Source organism: Protopterus annectens, chromosome 3.part0 (assembly GCF_019279795.1).
Source record: "Protopterus annectens isolate FY-2018-M chromosome 3.part0, PAN1.0, whole genome shotgun sequence".
In the NCBI taxonomy this organism is placed as follows: domain Eukaryota; kingdom Metazoa; phylum Chordata; order Ceratodontiformes; family Protopteridae; genus Protopterus; species Protopterus annectens.
Genome location: NC_056731.1, coordinates 434,348,372 through 434,370,506, shown reverse-complemented (window position 1 = coordinate 434,370,506; position 22,135 = coordinate 434,348,372).

Genomic DNA, 22,135 nt, shown 5'->3' with positions numbered 1-22,135 from the left:
ATAGAAAATGAGTTTCAAATTGGTATTTCACATAAACAGTCCTCAGCTAACTGATCACTTAACTTTGGGTATTCAAACTTCCATTCTTTGGCAAAGGACTTAAATCCTTGGCAATAAGCTTTGAACCTTTGTTAGAAATAATCTTTTCCAGTATACCATGTCTAGCATATTGCTTGCATCACAATGGTTCCTACTGAGTCATTCAGTTGAACTATTTCCAGATTTTGAGTACTGTATTGAAATAATGTAATCCCTACTTACAAGTAAGACATTGGGCCGGATTTGCGAAAGCTTGCATGAAGTGCAAGAAGAGTGAAGGAGCTCATTGCGGCAATATGTCTGCCGTGCGATCCAGGTACAGCCGGCAGGGGCGTGCACGAGAGCTGCAAAAGCTACTCTTGCACGAACAGCGTCACGGTATGCAAATTACCTCATTTGCTGCTGAAAGCTATGCAAATGAGGTAAATTTGCAATCCTGGAAACACTAACCTGTCCGTGGAAGATTAGTGTTATCTGCAGAAATGTACTTCATTGGTAACGGAGTACCATTCTGCAAATAGCTAAACGGAGCTATGACAGCTCCAAATAAAGGATGCATACAGTTGAGGAAGCATGCCAATGGCCAAATAAAAGGCCATTGGCATTTATAAATGTTTAAAATTATTAAAATCTAACTTTTTTCCCCCCGATTTCCAATGTTTAAGCATAGTGCAGCACTGCGCAAACGTGCGGCGCTTTAAAAAACAAGAAAATAATTTAAAAATAGCCAAAAATAGGCATTTTCACTAAAAAGCTTATCATGCCATGAAGGTGAATGGTAGGCTGAAGACAACATGGCCACTGAGTAGTGGTTGCTAAGGGGGGAGCTCAGTGTGTGAGAGATGTAACCATGCATTAGTAGGCATTCCTATGCAAATGAGGATAAGGATAGTGAATCCCAATTTTCCCCAGCATGTGAGCCATGTCCCAAGAGAGTAAGTGGAGAAGTAGGTGAGTAGTAGAGTAGAATATAGGTGACATCATGAGGGGGCATGTCAGAAAGGCAGTAAGCTAATTGGAGCACAGTGGCTTGTGTTTACTCTGACTTGCTCAGGATTGCAAGAGGCATGTCTACAGTTCTCCTATTTGAAAACCTGAAACCAAAGGTGCACACTGTTATAAGTTGGGAAATTTCTTGCAAACATGCACACAGTGTGTGCGCCCATGTGTGCTCATGTGCGTGTGTTTGCTCGGTGCTGCCCCAGGTGGAAACAGAAAGGGAAAAGGAAGGAAAAGAAGTAGTAGGAAATTAACTAAGGAGAACTAGCAGAGCTGCCAGGCAGAATATATCAGAATCAGCCAATTACATAGGCAGCAGACTATCCCAGCCCAGCCCAGCACTTTAAACTCTGCAAACAACATCCCCCCCTGTTTTTTTCCCAAGAACTCTGCAACACTGCAGTATACAAAGAGGGAAAGCTTAAAAAGCTTAAGTCAGACAAAATGTTAGAGGCTGCTCCTGCTATCATAAACCAACATGTGCAAGGTGCTGAGGGTGATGAGGATGTGAATGCTGCTGAGAAACCCACAGTGAGGAGACGGAGAAGAGTGTACAGACCCAGGGTAACCTTCCAGGGGCTACATGAGCTGGAGATAGTGGAGCGCTATAGGGTGGACAGAGACCTCCTGCAGCAAATTGTTGAGCTGTGCCGGCCACGCCTCACACACAGAACCAACAGAGGGGAACCCATCCCAGTGGATACCAAGGTATGTGTTGGCATAAGAATACTAGCTACAGGTACTTTCCAGAGACTAACTGGTGATATGATGGGGATTTCACAGGCATCAGCATCCAGGGTACTGCACCAGTTCCTGGATGCCATGTCAGCACATATCAGTGACCACGTATATTTCCCCAATTCCCGTGAGGCATTGGCCAGCAATATGCATCTTTTCCACCAAATAGCAGAATACCCTGAGGTAGTGGGTGCAATATACTGCACGCACATATGCATCAAAGCACCACCCAGTGAGTGGGGTAGGGTCTACATCAACTGCAAGAGATTCCCCTCCATCAACTGCCAGGTCATGTGCGATGCCCAGGGCATAATAATGAATGTGTGTGCTGCCTGCCCTGGAAGCTATCACGATTCCCACATCTGGCATATGACGCAGCTGTACCAGAGATTTGCCAATGGGGACATCCCTGATGGTCACCTAGTGGGGGATGCTGGATACGCACTGGAGCCATGGCTGTTGACACCCATCAGAAATGCGCACACACCTGAACAAGAACTCCATAATGAGCACACGCACAAACAAGAAACATAATTAAGCGTGTGTTTGGGATGGTCAAGTCACAGTTCCAGTGCCTGGACATATCTGGTGCAGTCTGGCAGTACTCACCAACTACATGTACCCAAATTGTTATGGTATGTGCCATGCTACACAATATGATCCTGTGGAAACAGCTGCAGCAGGAACAGCATGGGGCAGGGCCAAACAGCCCCCCCACCATTGCCAAGGCCTGCACAGGCGCAGCGTGACTCGGAGGAGGAACAACCTGAGCCTGTCCCAGTAGGCAGAAGGAGGCATGTCCAGTATGCCCTAGCCTTGGCAAAGAGGAAACACATAGCACATATACTGACTCAGTAGGAACCCTGGAAATGACACCTCTCTCTGACTCGCACATACAGCAAAAGGGATGCCTAACTTGACACTACCTGTTTTCAAACATGTATCGGGAGTGTACTATGTGCATCCAACATAGGCAGCCCTGCAGCACCATCTGAGGCTTGAGTGCCCTATTCTAAGCAATATAAAGCACTGCTAAGCACATTTTACCAGTATTGAGCATATTTAAATACAATTGGGTGTAGCTGAGCATCGCGCTAACCAGCCCAACGTCGGGCAACGTCCGGCAAAGTTTGGCAATGTTGGGCAAAGTCGAGCAAAGTTGGGTAAACATGCACACACCTGCTTTACTGTTCCTTAACCAGTCAGGTCTTCCCAGCAGGAAAATAAAAAGCAGTGACAGGGCTCGAACTCAGGATACTGTTCACTATAATCACAGAACTGAACCACTAAACCATGACAGCATTTCACTGGCACAGACACAACTTAAGTCACTCACATATAACAGTTGGGAGGGGGTCACATACCTAACAGTCACAGCCATCAGGACAATTGTAGACAAACGCAAACACAAACAAATGCTGTATCATGCCCTCTGAAGGCATATGAGTAACCTCCCCCCAGGCCTATGCAGACTGATAACAGCAGGCCAGGCAGTGTGATGTGGGTTGGGTAGGCTATGAAGTCACAAACTAATATGTGTGTAATTGGAAGCTAAGGTCTGTAGTACAGTGGTATGCCTCAAGCCAGTACGATAGGCAACAGTACAGACTGAAATGGAATACCTGGCATAGCAGTGCAGACCTAGCAAATGTGTATACGTGTCAGGTGTACCCGTCATCCTATGTACACCCACAGTAACAATCAGATGTGCCCCCCCAGTAGAAATGTACAAATAATAGCTGTCCCCCCTGTATGTAGAAATGTTGATAAGTCTATGCAAATTGACTCATGGAAGCCCTGCAGGCACAGCGTGCTTCCTGTCGATGTACAACACAAAGGTGAGCCCTGAAGTAAAAACCAACTTGATTTTTCACACATATATAGTATATATGCCCATAGTGGGCATGCTCACACACTTAAACAAATTTAGCAAATTTCAGTAAGCAACATACTGAAAGGTCATAAATTTAGCAAATTTCAGTAAGCAACATACTGAAAGGTCATACTGGGCATGCTCACACACTTAGGCCATGTCTGAGTACAGCAGTGGGCCACACATATCTGGCAGTTGCAGTTCTTACGCCAGACACTTGTCACTATTCACCAATCCTGCCTTGCGCACACAGTGATATGAAAACAGACCCATATAATATATATTGGACTCCTGACATAATCAAACTATGTACTACAAGTACTTAAGTTGTTCAAAGAAAGTGAAAATCCAAAGAATATCAATAAATCTCCGATCAGTATCATCAAGAAACAATGAGCACTCCTACCATTATCAAAGCCATGTTCTGGCAAAAATATTGCTAAAGAGTCCATAGAGAACCATGAAGCTTTCTTTCGCTAGGTCATAAATATCAATGTAAACTCATACATGTTCTGAGTCAGTGCAAAGTGTAAATGAATACATGTACATGACTGACATTGCCAACATCTTGTCAGACAGGTTCATACATATTTATCCCCCTCTCACTGACAAAAGGGCCCATTACCATACCTAGAGATTGTGAAAACCCAGAAATCACATATACAATGGTTAAACAGCTCTATCCAAACCTAAAAACATGGCATCTGTGGTATGACATGGTTTCCCTGGCTATGTCATATGTGAACTCCAAAACAAACAGACCCTGCACTAGAATAGTCTGTTGAGACTCATCCTCTTTGCAGGATATGAAACTGTTGAATGGGTTACAGCAATGTTTGGCACACTACACAAGTATTGGTGCACAACAGACAATGGGAACTATTGTCTTATAAGCCTAATAAGCCTGATCTGCAAGGCCATGGAGTCTCATCATTATAGAACTCATAAACAGAGCTATTGGGAGCCTACAAACACCCAACCCTACCCATTTTGGTTTGGTCAGGGGCAGATTATGGTTCCTAAACCTGCTAGACAGTTTTCAAGGCAGTCACACAGGACATACATCAATGAAATGAGGTACACACGGCCTACATAGACCTTGAAAAGCCCTTTTCCAACATCCCACACACATGTCGTATCCACAAAATCAACAACCTGTGCATAAACACGTATGTCATCTGATGGATTGTCAACTGGGGCACAGATGGATCCCACAAGGTAAGAATTGTGGTTTCCCTGTTGGACTGTAAGCTGGTAACAACTGCTGTCCCCCATGGCTCAGTCCTGGGACCCCTACTGCCTGGTGTATACTTTTCAGAAATACAGTCAAACACACAAGGGCTATGGTTAGCAAAGTTTGTGGATGACTGCAAAAAGGTAGTCACAATCAATGTTTGGGACAACAGAGACATCCTTAAAAAGGGTCTCAGTCAGACAGATGTGGTGTCAAAATTATGGCCTCGAGCTACAGTCATACAAATACCACATAGGTGCCAACACCCTAAATATAGAGGTAATAATAAGGGATCTATGGACACATGTGGATAGTCATCTCTACTTCCAGAAACACATTCACAAAGTGGTTAGAAAATCATGCTATGTGTTCCCACAAATTGCCAAGGTCTTTGCATGTAGGTCAAAGGAGGTTCCCTCTACTCATCAGTCATCAGACCCATCAGAGAATATCACGGCACACTTGCGATGAATCTGACTAGGCACCTTCAGCAGCTGGAAAGACCACTGAATTACCTCAACAAGAGGATTACTGGCCTCAAACAGTTGCCCCATGCAACAAGACTGAAGTTAACTCAATCTGTACTCTGTTGCATACTGTCTACTCAGGTGATCTCTGCCCAACAGACAGGTCCATGTCCAATGCAGAACCAATGTACATGCGCTATCTGAAGTAAACCCAAGCTCACTGTGCCACATGCTCTAGGGATATCATCATCACAACTATAAATAGAACATGTTGGAGGGATACATTACTAACTCACAGACTTCTCTTGCTTTGGAACAGGTTTCCAACCTACATTAAGCTGAGTCCTTCACTGACACTCTTCCAGAGGAGCCTTGATGAGTGTATGTGAAACTGAACTGTCACACCATGGATCACTTCATCAGCTCTACTACACAGAGGCCTAGGGAACTAACCCCATGTGTGGTGACAGCTGCACACTCTGGCCATATATGTCTTCAGGCAGATAGCCAATTACCTACCTGTGTACCTATATATATGTAGGGGGAACACAGTATAATAAGCCAAAGATAGATGGGCAGAGATGTGTGTAAGAGGGTGACCATGACAGGGAGCCATCCAGGACTGTCCCACCTAGCACACATCCCAATGGCACAAAAGACATGTGGTGCACATCTCACCCACTGTACATAACAGCCACCAGTATCTGTAAGCATTGCAATGTATGTAGTCCATGTGCCTGCTATACAACATGACTGTACAATGAAGTACACAACTACTATCTGTATACTTGTACCTGTCACATAGGTTCATAGGTATGTAGTAGACTATCTTCACGAAGGCATATATTAGCCTAGGCAAGTTGTGCAGTTTTCACCACCCCATTGGGTAGTCTTCTAAGCCCTAGTTCTGATAGTTAGTACCCTAAGCCCCTTTCTAGTGGGGCTGCTGATGTGATGCCTGGCGTGAATTGTCTGTTTCCCATCCACTCATCAAGGTTCCTATTGAAGAGTGTCAGCGAGGGGCTCTGTCTGATGTACATTAGGACTCTGTTCCACAGTAAGGCAAGTGTCTGGGATGGTAATCTATCCCACCAGCATGTTGCATTCATTGTTGCGATGAGGTTCATATCCCTGGAGTGTGTAGTATGACTCAATTTTGTTATCCGTAGATGGAGCATGTTCACCAGTTATGTGTTGGACATGGCTCTGTATGTTAGGCAGAGTGTGCCTCTGAGTAGGTGGTACGCAACGGAGAACAGATTTAGTTTTACCAGTTGTGTTGCATAACACAACTGTTTGAGGTCAGTAATCCTCTTGGTGAGGTACCTCTGTGGTCTCTACACCTGCTGGATATGCTTAGTCGAGTACATCCAAAATGGTGCATTGTACTCAATGATGGGTCTGATGACTTAAGAGTAGTGAGCCACAACTACCTCTTTTGATCCTGATGCAAACCCTTTGTTGATTAGATGGGCCACATAGGCTTTCCTAATCACTTTGTCAACATGGTTGTCAAAGGAAAGATGACTATCTATTTGTGTCCCCAGATCCCTCATTACCTTGTCAGTTTTTAGGGGGTAACACCTATGTGGTAGTTTGTGGGTACTTTGTTTTCACCAAAGGGGATTACTATGCATTCTTCCACATTGAGCTTGAGGCCATGATTCTGACACCACACATCTGTCTCATAGAGTCCCTTCTGGAGAATATTTGTGTTATCCGGGGAATCTATTATGGCAAACACTTTACAGTTCCCAGCAAACGTAGTCAACCACAACCCTCCTGTGTTGGCATGTACTTTTGAGAAGTCTATACCAAACAGGAGGGACCCCAGGACTGAACCCTGGGGGACAGCAGTTGTTACCAGTGTAGAGTCTGACATTTAGCCAGCAACTCTTAATTTGTGGGATCTATCTGTGAAGCCAGTTTGCAATCCATCTTGTGCTATATGGATTCATGCCCAGGTTGGTGAGTTCATCTATGATACCTGACTGAGGAATGGTGTCAAAGGCCTTAGCGAGGTATAGGTAGGCTGTGTGGAGCTCATTTCAATCATCTGTAGCCTGGGTAACTGTCTCAAAGAAATACACCCAGTTCAGGAGGCGTGATCTGCATTTGACAAAGCCATACTGGGTGTGCTCAACTGTGTGAATGTTCCCAATGTCTTTATTGTTGACTTCCATTATGATTGGCTCCATTGCCTTGCAGATCAGACTCGTCAGGCTCATAGAGCATGAATGCCAAGGGTCCTTTGTGGCCCCACCCCTATGGAGTGGGAAGAACGTTGCTGTGCAACATTCTATGTGTACATATCCTGTAGAGAGGATGTAGAGAGAGGTGTAGGTATCCTTGATGACTATGGATACATCCCCACCCTATGTGCTATGATCCAGGTCCTGATGCTGGAAGGTATGGAATGAGTAGTATCCTGGTAGTGCTGGTGTGCTCTCTGGAGCCTTGAACTAGGTTTCTGTTACTGCACAGATATCAATATTCTCCATACTGGGAAGTGCCTCAGGTGTGTGCATTTGGAAGCTGAGACTTCTGGCAATGAGTAACATTTAGCTCACTTTGTGGTTATTTGTGTTGGTTACGGTGTTTGATTTGTCCTGAGTGACTGGTGTTCCACACCTGAAGTCAACGCCTCATTGGTCCAATCTGACCATAAGCTAATTACCCTACATATCCACATTCTTCCCCCACCTCCCATTAAGGAAACTATGTTAAAAAATTTCTCCAAAGCCAACTTCATGCTTCTTAAGACAGAAGTGGTGAACTTCAGGACACCTATGCAGATGGACAATACAGTTACGACTACTGAATCCTAAACAATTGCACTTTATAAGCACTTACATGACTGCATGGATCATGTTATCCCAAACAGAACCAAGACGCTATCCTCCAAGAAAAGGAAGCCAATCTGGTGGTCCCCTGCCATAAACAAACTGCACAACAGAAGGAAGAAACTTTTGCAAAAGAGGGTAAAATCCCATGAGTGGAGGAGCTCCCTGGTCAGCCTCAGTAAGAAGCTGCAATCCCTGATAAAATCCTCCAAAGCTAGTTACGAAAACAAAATCACCACTGATGCTAAAGACAACCACAAAGCATTCTATAGCTATGTAAAGAATCTCAATGGCAACACTCAGATCTGCTCTGAGTTACAGCACAATGGCACTCAATATACATACCCAAGTGATATTGCCAACATCCTGGCAGATAGGATCAGTGCTAACTTTACCCCCCTCTCACCCATGAAAGAGCCCATCTCTATACCGGAAGAATGCAAAGTTGCTGCCCTCACAGCTGCACAGGTAAAAACCACTCTCCAAAGCCAGGAACACAGCATCCATGGGACCAGACAACATCTCAGGCTGCGTTCTACATGAACTACAGAATGAACTGGCACTGCACCTAAGTACCATGTTCAATCATAGCCTCACCTCAGGCTTTGTGCCTGCTGAATGGCGCACAGCGACAGTTATCCCACTACACAAGGGGGAAGCCACCACGGACCCCGGGAACTAACGCCCCATTAGCCTGATGAACCAGGTCAAGGCCATGGAAAGTATCATCATGGAACTTATAAACAAAGACATTGGTAATCTCCAAACTCTGGACCACAACCAGTTCATGTTTAAAAGGCAGATCATGTCTCCTAAACCTGATAGACTTCTTTGAAGCAGTCACCAAAGCCGTAGACAAGGGTAAGGTGGTTTACACGGCCTATCTAGATCTTGCCGAGGCTTTCAACACCACCCCCCACTCTGGAATTATAGATAAACTCACTAAACTAGGTATAAATCCCTATATCACAAGATGGGTTGCCAACTGGCTCACTGACAGAACCCACACTGTGAAAGTAGCAGACTCCAAATCCGACTTCAGACCAGTGACAAGTGGAGTACCACAGGGTTCAGTCCTGTGTCCTGTTCTGTTTGGTATCTACTTCCCTGAAGTACAGGCTAACACAGAAGGTCTTTGGCTAATGATGTTCCCAGATGACTGCAAACTAGGAGCCATAATTGAAACTACTAATGATGTGGACATCCTACAAAAGGGCCTCACTGAGACAGATGCCTGGTGTCAAAGCCATGGCCTCAAGCTCAATGCCAAAAAGTGCATTGTCATCCCCTTTGGCAAAAACTCTGTACCCATGAACTACAACATAGGCGGTAGTATACTTAACACTGAAAGTGTTGTAAGAGACCTTGGGACACAGGTGGACAGTAGTCTCTCCTTTGATAATCACATCACCACAGTAGTCAGGAAATCCTTCTACATGGCACACCTCATCACAAAAGGTTTGTCATGCAGAAAAAAAGAGGTCATTGTTCCCCTCTACTCATCACTCATTAGATCCATTATAGAGTACAATGCCCCTTTTGGTATGTACCTCACAAGGCATCTACAACAACTGGAAAGCCCACATAAATACCTCACAAAGAGGATTAGCAGCCTCAAATACATGCCTTACACAGACCATCTCAAAACACTTCAACTTTACTCTGTCGCATATCGCCTACTCAGAGGTAATCTCTGCCTAACATACAAAGCTATGTCAAACACAGATCTGTTGGACATGCTACACTTAAAGAAATCCCAATCCCTCGGAGCTTCGGCCCCAAAACTCGGACCAAAATACAAAAGGAGGAAGTGTATCCATTTTCATAAAGGATACCCACACCTCCAGGTTAGTGGCACAGCACGAGGTCTCGGAGACCATCCAAGTGCAACTAACAGTGGGCAAAGCTGCTTATCAGATCGTAGCCTGCTACAGATCACCTACCTTGTCTCAGGACCTTCACTCAGCATTCCTGAGAACATTGGAAAATATAAAGGTCCTACCGAACACCATGATATTAGGAGATTTCAACTACCCAAACATTGACTGGGAGAATTACTCAAGTACAAACTCCTTTGCCCAATGCTTCCTAGAGTTTATAAACTCAAACACCATGGAACACCTGGTTACCACGCCCACTAGAGGTGACAACATACTGGACCTGATCATCACCAACATGGGGGATCAGTGTTCCACACCAGAGGTAAACCCCTCGCTGGTAAGATCAGATCATAAAGTAATCACACTCGACATCCACATCCCGACCCCACCCATAGTCAAGGAAACCACTGTGAAAAACTTTTCAAAAGCAAACTTCACACTTCTCAAGACCGAAGTGGAAAGTTTCAAAGCCCCCACTGCTACAGGATAATGCTATCCAATCTGCAGAATCTTTTACAAGTGCATTCTATGAGCATCTACAGGGATGCATGGATCGAGCCATCCCAAGTAAATCCAAGGCTCACTCCTCCAAAAAGAGGAAAACGCCCAAAAATAGGGACATATTTTAAATATCACTCTTGTAAACTGAGAAGGTTGATAGAATAACTGAATTTGTATTACCATGCATTTTCTGAAGGATATGAAGTCAGAAACTCAAATCTAAGTCATCATTTATTGACTTCAATCCTAGTGATTTTCCAGAAAACCACTAATTTTACGAGAGACAGACAAAAATATGACGGAAAAATCTGGAGAGTTGAGAAGTATATTTCAAAGTATAATCTCAGTTCATGCTGGTAAGCATATCAATTTTCTTCAAGTGGTCATTATTTGCAGAGTATCTAAATAAAAGAATTTGTATACAAGACTAGCTTGAACTCTATCAGTTAATATGACTTTGTTGTCATCTGATTCAAACAGGGAGGGCATTACAGTTGGGCTTATCATACATATGACATGTCAGTTTAAAAGTGTTATTTCCATGGCTGAGTTTTCATTAGTTCCAGTTTACAAGGCCAAGGTGGCATAATGCAAATTTGTTATTGGTGGTATAATTGCCAGAGCTAGTTGGTGCATAACTGGAATCCTCAGTGATCAACATTTTTCTTCAGATCATTACTAAATGGTCAAGTTCTGTAAACTGAACTTTGTGGTCCTTCAAGGAAGGTATTGTGTAACACTCATTTGCATGGTATTTAATGTCATTTACGATTAGCTGCGCACCTAAAATCTCACTCTTATACTGGAAGGCAAGTCGTCTTGTTTTACCTAGTTCTGCACAAAGACAACTACCCCGTATCTGGCGCTACAGGATCTCAATGAATGAATGTTGTTATACTCTAGAATACAGTGAACACGTAAGATTTTCTGAACCATGATTCAATAGTGATGCAAACTCACACTATACAAGGAGATGAATGTCTTCAGATTGCACATTTGTTGTTTAAATTTATGAAATAAAGGTGAGACACTCTCACATAGTAGGGCTCTGGGTATCAAACTGTGACCTCTTCCATGAATTTTAATTTGCCTTTATAGGCTATCATGTGATATGTCTTACTGTATATCAGTCCATAAAAGATACTGCTCAAGTCAGTACATGGATTTTGTTTCTGCCGAGTTTTTATTGAAGTTTTAAAATGTGAAAATGGGAAGAGAGAAGAACTAAACAAGCAAGAATAAATAAGGAAATAGTGATATCCAGTCAAATAACATTTCACATGTTATTCATTTATAATACATTTGGTTTTGCTATCTACATTCAATCATTTTGTCCCACACTTTTCTTGTGTGTATTATTTGCTGTCTTCATAGTCTTTCCCATTATATTCCATTTTCATTTGCTGCTGTCCTGCTTTTTTTCTACACATTCCCTCAAAATTCCGTGTCTTTAACTATTTCCTCCTAGATCTAAATAATTTCCCATACTTTCATAAATATTCAGCTTTCATATTTTTAATGATCTTTCCTTAAGGAAATTAAAAATTACATACTAATAACAAAGTCACATTGCCAGCAATAGATGTATTAGTCTTTAATGTGACTTTTTGTTTCTTTGCACTGTCTTCCTTGTTTAAAGATCAGACAGATGTGTTATGTTATCTTTCACTGCCTTAAGTTTTGTTTGTTTGTTATCATGTCTATATTCCATAGCCTTGGGATATTCTGCCCGTGAATGCTTCACTTTTACTCTCTGTTTCTCTGGATTGCAACATATTTGTTATGGCCTGTCATTAGTCCTATTGCATGCTTTACACTTTATTCACTGATGTACATTTCTTTTTATATGGGTATTGACCTCTACTGTGTTGCTTTTCTTTAGTTTCTGCTTCTTTTACTTTATTTTGTTTCTGTTACTTGTTCATCTTTCCTTTAGATTCTGTTTTTGTACAGCTCTCATCATTTTGTACTTTTTACTTGGTTTGCGTTATGCCAAAGGACCTGGCAGAGTCTGATTGCCTAGGACCATTTGTGACTCATGTAAGGCTTTTATCTCCCAGCCTTTTGGCTATAAGAGTATATTATTTTGGTATTTGGTCCTTTATTGATTTGTGTAAATTTAAAGCTTTTAGCTATCAATCTTAGACTAGTGTTATACTTCTCTCAGTACTCATCTTTCTTTTGTACTCCTGAATATGTAGATCTCATGCTTTAGATTTTTCTTTTAAAAATGACAATTTAGGCTTGTCAGTCATGCTTGGAATCTGTTATACAGTTATGAGATTGCTTTGTACATGCCATCCACTGGATTCTCAAAAGCTTGCACGGCATGAATGATTAGTGTAAGAGGTAATGTTGGCAATATAGCGGCCGAGCGATCCACGTACGTGCCCCTTTGATATGCACGAGTGCTCTTGCACTAGTCCTGCACGTTCCCAGCCCCCGTATGCAAATTACTCCATTTACAGGTAAAAACCATGCAAATGAGGTAAATCTGCTATCCAGGAAGCTGGAATCAGGCCATGCAGGACTAGTGTAATTTGTAGAAATTTACTCGGTTAGTAACCGAGTACGGTTCTGCAAAATCCAAAATGGAGACATGACAGCTTCAAATAAAGGCTGCATATCATTGAGGAAGCATGCAAATGGCCAAGTATAAGGTCAGTGGCATTGCAAACAATGCGAAATGTAAAAAATACAACTTTTATTTTATTACCACTGATCAAGGCTGTTTAAGCATAGGGCAGTGGCGTGTGAACGGGATTGGTGGGAAAATAAGAAAATAAACCTAAAACAAGCATTCCAACTAAAATCAGTATTCTTCCATGCAAGTCAATGGCAGGCAAAAGACAACCTGGCCAGTGAATAGTGGATACTAAGGGGGGAGGCTCAGTGTAACACATGTAACTATGCATTCGCAGGCAATCCTATGCAAATGAGGGGAAGGATAGTGAATCCCAGTTTTCTCCAGCATGTGAGGCAGGTCCCAACAGTGTAAGAGTATGAATAGCCGAATGCAAGACTAGGAGGTAGGTGACATCATGGGTGGGTGTGTCAGGCATTCTGTAAGTGGATTGGAGCCCTGTGGCTTGGGTTTGCTCCTAGCTTAGCACAGCTAAACTAGGGGGTGTGTCTAAACCTGCCTAGCACTTTTGACAAAGTGTAAGTGGGTGTGCGTGCTGCACACCAGGATTTACAGGAAGAAAAAGGAAGTTAAACCAGGAAATAGCAGCAGTGTGCACATTGGAGTACTCTGATTGCGTGGCGCACCCCCAGGCTGAAATAGAATGGCAATGGGAAGGGAAAACAGCAGTAGGAAGGTAATCAAGGGATACTAGGTTAGCTGCCAGGTGAAACATATCTGAACCAGCCAATTACACAGGCAGCAGACCAGCCCAGCCCAGAATACTACTATAAACTATGCAAACACCTACCCCTCTGGTTTTTCCCACATTCTACACCACCGGTGTAAACAAGCAGGGAACTTTTAACACTCACAACAGCAAAATGTTAGGGGCTGCAATAGCTATCATACAACTTGTGGAAGAGGCTGAGGGTGGTGAGGATGTGAATGCTGCCGACCAACCCACATTGAAGAGACGGAGAAGAGTCTACAGACCCAGGGTAACCTACCAAGGGCTACACGAGCTGGAGATAGTGGAGCACTATAGGGTGGACAGGGACCTCCTACAGCTAATCGTGGAGCTGTGCTGGAGACACCTCACACACAGAGCTAACAGAGGGGAACCCATCCCAGTGGACACCAAGGTATGTGTAGGCCTAAGAATGCTAGCTACAGGTACCTTCCAAAGGCCAACTGTGGGTATGATGGGGATTTCACAGGCATCAACATCCAGGGTACTCCACCAGTTCCTGGATGCCATGTCAGCACATGTCAGTCAGCATGTATATTTCCTTATCACCCGTGAGGCATTGGCCAGCAATATGTGTCTCTTCCACCAAATAGCAGAATGCCCTGAGGTAGTGGGTGCAATAGACTGCACACACATACGTATCAATGCACCACCCGATGAGAAGGATAGGGTCTACATCCACCGCAAGGGCTTCCCCTCCATCAACTGCCAGTTTGTGTGCGATACCCAGGGCATAATACTAAATGTGTGTGCTGGCTGCCCTGGAAGCTATCACGATTCCCACATCTAGCATCTGATGCAGCTGTACCAGAAATTTGCAATGGGGGCATCCCACACGGTCACCTAGTGGGGGATGCTGGATACGCACTGGAACCGTGGCTGATGACACCCATCAGAAACGCCCACACCTGAACAAGAACTCCATAATGAGGCGCACGCACAAACAAGAATCATAATAAAGCATATGTTTGGGTTGCTCAAGTCATGGTTCCGGTGCCTGGACATATCCGGTGGAGCCTTGCAGTACTCAGCAACTACATGTACCCAAATCGTCCTTGCATGTGCCATGCTACATAGTATGATCCTGCTGAAACAGCTGCAGCAGGAGCAGCATGGGGCAGGACCACAAAGCCCCCCACCATTGCCAAGGCCTGCACAGGCACAGAGTGACTTGGAGGAGGAACAATCTGAGCCTGCCCCAGTTGGCAGATGGAGGCATGCCCAGTATGCCCTGGCCCTGGCAAAGAGGCAATACATAGCACATACTCTGACATGGGAGGGACCCAAGGAATAGCATCTCTCTCTGACTCTCACTTACAGTAAAAGGGATGCAAAACATTACACTACCTGTGCTTAACTATGCGTATGGAGTGTACTATGTGCATCTGACATAGGCAGCCCTGCAGCATCACCCTCAATACTGGGACACCCACAAGATAAGGGACTCACACATGCCAGTCAGGAGGGGGTCACATACCCAACAACGGTTACAGCTAGCAGGACAGGTGTAGACAAACACAAAGAAATGCTGTACTATGGCCTCTGAATGAGGGCTATGGGTAACCACCCACAGGCCTACATAGACAGACTACAGCAGGCCAGGTAGTGGGAAGTCAGTTGTGAAGGCTAGGAAGTCAGAAACTAATATGTAGGTAATCAAAAGATAAGAACTGTAGTACACTGGTATGCCCTAGCCAGCACAATAGGTAAGACTACAGACTGAAATAGAGTACTTGACATCCCAGTACAGTTCTAGCAAATGTGTACAAGTGTTAGGTGTACCCCCCCAATCCTACATAGAAATATAGTAACAGTCAGGTGTACCCCCCCAATCCTGTGTAGGAACATAGAAAAAGTGAGGTGTTCCCCCCTCACTATGCAGACATGTAGCAACAGTCAATGCCAAATGATCAACGGATACCCTGCAGACACAGCATGCTACCTGTCGGTATACAACACAAAGGTCAGCACTGCAGTACAAACCACCTGGACTTGATCCACACATGCAATACAGACGCCCTTACTGGGATTGCTCACACACTTAGAGAAATGAAGGCAATGTCAGTCAACAACATACTGAAAGGTTATACTGGGCATGCTCACACACTTAAACACATGAAGGCCATGTCTGCAAACACCTGTGGACCAGACATATCCAGCAGTTGCAATTGTTGGTGCAGACACTTGTCGGTATGCACCACTTATGCCTTGCACACACAGTGTATAGGAATATAGACATATATGTAAGGACAACACACTATAATAAGCCAAAGGTAGATGGACACAGATGTGTGGAAGAGGGTGACTGTGACAAGGAGCCATCCAGGCCTGTCCCACCCAGCACACAGTCAAAAGGCCCCAAACACATGAGGTGCAGATGTCACACACTGCAGATAGTAGTGACCAGTACCTGTCAGTAGCACAGATTATGTGGTGCACTTGCCAGCTGTGCAACCTGAATATACATGGAAGTAGTCATCTAGTAGCTGTATACATGTACCTGTGACATATGGCCCTGTGTGTGGCCGCATGTGGGGTGTCACCCCTAGATGAATGGGTTATGGCCCATGCACATGCCAGCCACCCCATAGCACTACTATGACAAGCCTGCTGATGTCATACAATGTGAAATGCACCTTGGGAAGAACTACAGCCTAGTAATCTCTGTGGCGCATCCCATAACTGCATACTGCTATAGTGTGATAAGCTAGTTAGATAGGAGTTCTAACCTCAGACCTGGCAACTGTGTGTGCATTTATGTGCGTGTCTGTCTGACTGTGTAGAAAGCAATGACTTTTAGGCTACTCACACTCCTTACAATTCATATACCCACCTTTGGCAAGGCAGCTGATGTCACCCACCTAGAAATACAACTCTGGGAAGGCTGTAGCCCACTAATCTCCATAGCGCATCCCATAACTGTGTACTGATGTAGTGTGAAACATTAGTTAGGTAGGAGTTCTAACCCCAGACCTGGCACCTCTGGGAAGACTGTAGCCCAGTAATCTCTGTAGCGCATCCTGTAACTGCATACAGCTGTAGTGTGAATTAGAACCATGGTAGGGTTCCATCTCCACCCCATGGCAGTTCTGGATGTATTGTGTATGTCACTATCTATGTAGAGAGCAATGCATTTTAGGCTAGTCACTCGCAATACATTTCAAATGCCCTACTTTGGCAATCCCGCTGATGTCATTCATTGTGAAATACATCTTTGGGGAAGGAGTTCTCTAGTAATCCTCGTGGTGCATCCTATAACAGCTTTATGCTGTAGTGTAATATAAATCTCTGTTAGGGGTTCTATACCCACACAGATCAGATGTGGATGTTTTGTGTGTGTCCCTGTCTGTGTAGGGAGCAATGCATTGTGGGCTAGTCACTCACAGTCAATTTCAAATGCCCTGCTTTGGCAATCCTGCTGATGTCAGTAATTGTGAAATACACTTTTGGGGAAGGAGTACTCCAGTAATGTCCATGGCGCATACTATAACTGCGTAGTGCTGTAGTATAATAAACTAGTTAAGTAGGGGTTCTACTCCCAAACATGACAGGTGTGCATGTGTGTGTGTTTTTTGTAACCCGTGTAGAGGTGGTTGTGACTGTGTGGCCAATGTGGAGCGAGTTTTGCATATTTCTTATATGGTGGCCCTACTATATATCACAATGTCCACTGTACAGGGATAACAGTGAAATGGCTGAGAAGCTGGGGTGCAAAGCCATACCCATACATGTGACATCAAGGCCAGACAATCAGTTAGCAACCCCAGTATTACCCAGAGCACACTCTCAACCCATGTCTCACACACACACACACACACACACACACACACACACACACACACACACACACACACACACACACACACACACCTAGGAAACAGCCAATATGTGGGTAGTGCACTGCATACTGACCACTGATAGTAACTATGGAGTGACAGCAGTGGGCTACAGAGGGCATGTCACCCTATCCATCTGTCCAATATGAATGTATGTGCAGACAGTGCACCTCCCCCATGTTCCCTAATGGACACCTACACCACCTGTGTTGCCATCACATGTGTCCTACAATGGAAATACCAGAATAGACATACCATGCCTGACAACATGCCCTGTATGGACAGATGCCACTGACAGCAGGGAATGCTGTTAGCATGCTCTCAATGTAGGTGCAGGGTAAACCTGCTGACCATTACCAGTTCCCGCCATGGGTGGGCAGGACTGGCACATCTGATGATAATCTGTGTTCACAGCATGGGCCAGACACTCCAGGTACAGTTCCACATACTGTACATGCATGTGGGAGGTGTGCACATCCCAGACACTGTCCATGTCATGGACTAAGGAACACATAAATGGCAAGCGATGCACAGCATTGGCCACACACAATAGTCACCCAGGTGACCAGATGGGGGATACAATATCCACATGTGTGGATAAATGCAGACACTACATCCCTGAGCCACAATGCAGACCATCATCATGTGGCCTGATGTCAAGGTACACCCATTGCCTAGCCTTGTACAGCCATCTGGCACAGTCATACACCACACACCCATGCAGACAAGGACCCATGCATGTCAGTATTGGCACCCTGTGTGTTTGTGTGTGTGTTGTAAGTACTGTGTATGTTCACATCCACACTCCCTACAACCCCCATGGGCATAATGCAGCATGCTGTCTGATGTCAGACACTTCCCCATACTCTTTGCCCATACAACCCCTGTATGACCTGTGTGGTGCATGTGATACCTACAAAGTGATATGATGTGGCAATCCCACTACTGATGAGTTGTACTCCTAGACCTGCCAAGTGTGTCAATGTGTGTGTGTGTCTATAAGAGTGTGGCTGTGTTGACGCTGGCACTTGTTCATGCGGACAGGCACATGTATGTCACCTACCGTATAGCTACTGTATCCCTGTTGCAAATGTCACACACCATCACATATATGTTCTGAGTGCTCCACAATAGCTAACCCATGTGGCACATCCAATAACTGCATCAGACCGTGATAGCACTACATAGTTCTCAGGGGTTTGATACCCTGTGCTGGTAGGGGTATGACACAAACATGCTTCACTTTTATTCTCCCACCCCTCCCTAAGATGTCTTTGCCTCTGTCTGCCTCTCCCACCCCCTCCCTGGTGGATGTGGAGACCTACACTTGCTCTGTTTAGGCAGCAGCATGTGTATTTTAAGTAATGCTCATGATTAACTGATGGCCTCTGCATGAATTGCAGCCCTCCCCTAGCTGATTGCATGTGAAACAGCTGTGGTAACATTCTCATAGCCAGTTGCATGGAAACACACTCCAATATCTAGGAAAATCATGGTGATGTTGGCACTTTTCATCCACTGTGAGCAGGAACTAGATCTGTCGTGTGGCAAACAGCATCTCCGATGGATTGGGGTTTACCTCTAACAACATACACTGTGGAAAGAGGGCAACAAACATGAGGGGGATGTGCCTGACCTGACTACAGACTGTAAGTGCTGCTATACTGCATTTGGAGTAATGTTGGTTTAACAGTGTTTGTATGGATATGGCTGTCGTACATGTCTAAATACCTGCCATGTCAGTTCCATGTTTATGAGGAATCCCCATCTGCAGGGTCACCTGCAGACTGGACAGTGTTGTATCTTTAATTTCATATGTCACCCATGGAGCATCTATCTCTAGACTGCAGAAGGTAGTGTGACGATTGGAGTCTGTAGATGGTGAAAGCCGTGATAGTCACTGACATCATATCCCTCATAGGACATATGTTGCAACAAACCCTGTTACAACAGTAAATGTATGTGGTTATCACAGCAACATATCAATATTGGCCATGTGTATGTGCTTCCAGCCACACCTCTGTCAACCTTTGTACATATGTCGTGCATGAAGTGGCGCATATGTGTTGCACACCATAATTAGTGTCATCATGTCTGATAACAAGCCAGTGATATATCCGACTGCTACACATGTTATGTACAGTTGGGATTACATTTCATGACATTACCTGGACATTCTGTGATGTTTGTACAGTACTGAGGTCTGTGTACCTATGGTGAATGTCGACAGTGTGTGTATTTTTAATATGTACCTTAGCCTGTTTACAGACTGTGGTAGATGTCATTGTTCTAGTTCCCTTCCTATCTGATGTTACATGATGCTCCACTGTATGGTACTGTATTGGCATACATGTTTGTAGGGCCATGCACACACATGTCCCATACCACAGACAGCCATCAGACCAAACTGTGTAGCAGGCCAGTATATGTAGGGTCAGTGTCTGAGTGGCACATATGAGGATGGTGTAGAAGAGATAGTTCATATACTGTAATATCATGCTAGCTAACCATATGTGGCTGTGGCTGTGTTCACGCTGGTTGTGGTTATGCACTTTCACACAGGTGTATCTTACTCTATGCTGTGACATGCCTGTTGAGCCTGCTTTATATGCAGGTATATGTGCATCCCCCCAAAGGAGATGTAGACCAGTGTTGAGCCAGTCTGCCTGCAGCCCGCACAGTGCATTGTTACATGCCTAGCAGCTTAGTGTACTTACCCAGTGAGATGTCATGTGCAGATACTTGCCAAATGTACCACTGCTGGGCCACCCTTAATAGTCATATATGTCAGACAGGGCAGTGGGATGCTTTGTAGAAGTATGTCAATATCTAGTGGGTAGTATGTGGCTATGGCAGCACTGTACCAGCGGTCATTATGTGTCAGGCCAGACAGGGATGTGTGAATGCATAACCTATGATGGAAAATATGTACCAGTCATTATGTGTTATACCCATCTACATGGCTGTCTACATCCATATTGTCAGGCATGGTACACATGTTTAGCACTAAGGGCTTATGTGTATACCTCTGGACTGTACAGAGTGCATCAGACTTTCCACATATATTGGCCAATATCTCTGCTGCAGTCCACATCGGCATTACGTGCTAGCAGTGGTACTGTATAATGATGTCCTTAGGATGTCTGTCAGTAGCCAATGTAACACATGTTATAAGCAGATGTGACCTCCCATACACACCATGTCTGTGAAAACAATCCCAATGACACTAGCAATAGTCTACTAGTATACCTGCTATACATACCTGACATCCCCTTCAACTATGACATTGGGATCATAGGGGCTGGGGTTGGGCTACACTTCATGTCCAGAACATATGGTGGAAATATATGTACATATACTTATCCAGATAGCCAGACATATATGATTACACATGTGTACTACTCCCAATTACCACTGGCATGGCAACCACCCACTATAAATCCCCACATCATGTGTGCTTGGTCCCTTTACATTTCCTGTATGATGGACATCCATCCTATGTGTGGGCAGCAGTCTTTTTGACAGTGGGTAGTAATACCCCTTACAGGACAACCGGCACACTCAGGGCAGCCACATATTTGTAGGAGGATCAGGAACTACAGGCAGACTGTGAGTAGAGTTGTGTTATGCTTTGTATAGTACTGGTGTTACAGGGTGTGTGTGTACATACTAGTTTACCTTGGAATGCAGTCTGTCTGCATAACTAACAACTGTGGGCCTATCCTCATGCTGGTCAGAGCTATGCCTATCATGTCTTGTCTGTCCACCACACAGGTCCTGTGTCAGATATTACACTGGCAGTGTGTGTGTTGAGTGCTATCAGTACATGGCTACAGCCATGTCGGTTTCTAACCTCAATTCCCTGACTAAGGGTATATAACAGACTATCCTGTAGCACCAGCAACTTGCTTAGTGTATGGCAACAGTTGTCCACATATGTGCCTGTATTCCAGCCTCTGTCTATCACCTACATACCAAGCTTTGCACATATGTCATGCTGTCTGTGGTTGTTCTGTAGTGGGCTGTGAGTATTTCACACTGCCATTGCTGCCATCAGTCCACTGCTATTGTATCCCACACACATATGGTGGGGCTGGGGCCATATATGCGTGGGTATCACCTACGCAATACATGTGTGCCTTTATGCACTCCAGAGGCCAGTGTATGTAACAGTGGTATATGACCATGTATTATTGGGTCTGGGGGAGAACCATAAATGTCCTAGGCTGTTACAAAATGTGGAGGTATCAGGGGTGAGCTGCCTTAAGGTATCTGGATGTACAGTACCATATACTTCACCTATATACACATTACTGACATGGATCTGGTTAATGCAGGACTACTGCCTCTG